This window comes from Orycteropus afer, unplaced genomic scaffold (genome assembly GCF_000298275.1).
Source record: "Orycteropus afer afer isolate SDZICR_OR568_19922 unplaced genomic scaffold, OryAfe1.0 scaffold00717, whole genome shotgun sequence".
Lineage (NCBI taxonomy): Eukaryota > Metazoa > Chordata > Mammalia > Tubulidentata > Orycteropodidae > Orycteropus > Orycteropus afer.
The window spans coordinates 856,608-860,100 of NW_006922304.1; positions in this window are offsets into that span (position 1 = coordinate 856,608).

The following is a 3,493-nucleotide window of genomic DNA, read 5'->3' on the forward strand; positions in this document are numbered from 1 at the left end:
CTTTAAAAAATTAGCCATTGAACACTGTGGATCACAACAGAACACTGTCCAGCAGAATGCTAGAAGATCAGTCCCCTATGTTGGAAGGCACTCAAAATACACAGTGGCAGCAACAATGGATGTGAGCAAAGCAATGATGGTTAAGATGGTACAGGACTTGGCAATGTTTTCTTTTGTGATATACAGAGTTACCATGAGTTGGAGCCAACTCAAAGCAACCAACAAGAGATATAGGGGAAAACAGTAAAGGAGTTGGACAAGTAGAACAGGGAAGGGAAGAACCAGAGCTAGGGAGCCATTTCAGGTTAAGTTCCAGCCTCGGCCTTAAGACAGGAGATATTGGTCCTACAAAATAAGCAGGACAGCTAAGTGAGCCAACCTCTCCCCTCTTAACCGATTTACCTGGACCTCCTCAGGCCAGCCAAAACCAGCCTGAGTTAGTTTGGCCACCATCTTAGTATCCTAGGTGACCTTCAGGTCATTAAGTGCTTCATGACTATTAACCTCTCTTCTGGAATTTCGCCACAATTTTTATACATGCAACATATGGAGAAGTATATAATCCTAACTTCATCTGTGAATGTAGAAGTACATATACCCATGGTTTTGTTTCACTTCCTGTTTTATTAACGCTATATAAGGAAAGCTTGAAGGAGCCTTCCTTTTTTTTAATGCATTTTATTGAAATATAATTTATGTACAGTGAAATACACAAAACTAAAGTGATATGGGTTAATGCATTTTTTTTTGCAGTGTTCCCTCTCCTCGCCTCCCACCTGTTTCCCTCCATATATAAACCTTTCCTTGACCCTCCACAACAATGAACTAATACTATATTTCTCCTTCTGTGAGTGACTTATGTCACTCAGCATAATGTCCTCCAAGTTCATCCATATTATACAGTGTTTTGCAGACTCTACATTATTCTTTAGTGCTGCATAGCATTCCATTATGGGTATGTACCATAGTTTGGTCATCCACTCTTCCGCTATAAATCTTAGAGATAAGTCCCTTGCCAGACATGTAATTATCGTCAAATATGAATTTGTTGCTGTCATTTTTGTTATGTACTTTTTCGTGGTGTTGCTTTCTTTGTTCCATATAATTTGTTACATTGAGCTCATTTTGTTTATGAATAGTGTTATCACTTCCTTCATTGCTATTGTTTTAGTATTTGTTGAATATTTATGCTGATCCTCTTTTTTGATGTGAAGGTTTATCATTTTTCTGTGAGGTTACCCTGTGATTTATAGTTTTCTTCCCAAGTTTAGAACAGTCTATTCTATCTTGTAGTTGTCTTGACTTCCCTACCATCTAGAAGTTCTGTAACAACACAGTTGTTTTCCCTCTTTTTGGTTATTAGTTGTCCTCATTTGCCAAGTGATGTCTCTGGTTCCCGGTTTACAATATTGTAGTCTTCTTTACTTTGGATACTTCCATAGCTGGGTTGGTTTCTGGGTTATATCATCATGTGTGTTAATGGTCAGTTGTTGTTGGCTGTTGTTGCTTCTGTCCAAAGGGCACCCTTTAGCATCTCTTGTAAGGTTGGTCTGGTTTTAACAAATTTCCTTAATTTCTGCTTATCTGGAAATGTCCTAATTTCACCATCATATCTGAGGGACAATTTTGCTGGGTACATAATTCTTAGTTGGAAATTTTTCTCTTTCAATGTTTTATATATACCATCCCATTGTCTTCTTGCCTTCATGGTTTCTGTCAAGAAATCCAGGCTTAGTCTTATTGGTTGCCCCTTGTAGGTAACTTTTCATCTCTCCCATGCTGCTCTCATAATTCTTTCTTTTTGTCGTTGGTTTTGGTAAGCTTGATGATGATAAATCTTGGTGATTTTCTTTTGGAGTCTATCTGTTTGGGGTTCATTGGACTTTTTGAATGGATATATTCTCATCTTTCATCATACCAGGAAAATTATCTTCCAACAAATCTTGGACAATTTTCTCTGTGGTTTTATTTGTCTCTTCCTGTTCTGGAATTCTGATTACACGTAGGTTATTCCTTTTGATGGTATCCAAAATGAACCTTAGGCTTTCTTCTTTTTGTTCTGATCTTTTTTCTGATCGATCCCTTTCCAAAGAAATGTTCAGGAATTTGCCTTCAATCTCCCTAATTCTGTCTTCCATTGATTCAATTCTGCTCCTTTGCCCATCCAATGTCTTATGTATTTCTGAAAATTTAGTATTAATCTTCTGGATTTCTGTGCATAGATTTTGTATTATTTCTAATTTTTCATTTATTTTGTCATTTTGTTCTTGTATTGTCTTTTAAATTGTTCTAGGGTTTTCTCTGTGTTTCCCTTGATCTGTCTCTCAATTCGTTGAAGATACCTAAATATAATTCTTTTGAATTCCTTATCAGGGAGTTCCAATACTGAGTCTTCCTCAGGGATGTGTTTTGGCTCTGTATCCTGGTCCCTTGTTTCTCCTGGTTTATCTTGCTTCTTTGTGTAGACTGTGATGCTTTGCTGTCTCCAAGGCATTGTGAAATTTTTGTGTTTATATTTAATTGGTGATTGTATGTTGGAGTGACTAGCCCACAATTTTCATTTTCTTTATTTTGTTTGTATGTTATCTATGCAAGCACGTACTGTGCTCCTCTATTGGCTAGTTGACAGCACTTATACACTCACCACCTGTCTCCTTTCCTGTTGTCAGCCTCTCATATGTCCCTGCCAACCTTGGCAAACATAGCCTATTCTTAGGTCCCTGGAATTTGAATGAGAATGCTATCACTTTAAAATCCAAAATGGTTGCCACATGTAAAGATTCAAAATGGCTGCACCCTCGGTCACTCTAAATACTCAAAATGGCCACGACTTGTAAACATTCAAAATGGCTGCACCCTCCGTCACTTTAAATACCCAATATGGCCACCACTTGTAAACATTAAAAATGGCTGTACCCTCGGTCATTTTATATATCCAAAATGGCCATTGCTTGTGAACATTCAAAATGGCTATGCCCTCGGTCACTTTAAATATCCAAAATGGCTCCCATGTGTAAACAACCAAAATGGCTGTGCCCTCCGGACAGTGGAAAGTCAACAGCTCAAGTTGTCCCCCTCCCTGCTATTTTCCTTCCTACTCATAGGCCACCAGTGCAGTCGTCCCTGGAGCCCTTGGTGACCAGGGTTGATCTTTAGGTCGATTCAGGTCCCAACGCCACTTGGAAATATTCAGGCTGTTGGTCCCGTCAGAGTAGTTGACAGTCCACAGCTCTGACCATCTCTGTACTCACTGTTTTCATTCATGTTTTTCCACTAGTTGGTGCCTAATCCACTTCTGCACAGTTCCTTTCAAAGCTCAGGACTCCAGGATTATTTTCTGTATCTCTGTCAATTGGTTTTTCTTTTCTTTGTTGAAGAGGGTCTGTGTTGCTTGTCTGCCTATTCCTCCATCTTACTGGAAGTCCCTGAAGAAGACTTCCTTGGCTCAGTCTTGGAGGCACTATCCCCAGCTGTTCTCTTCTTTGGCCAAAGA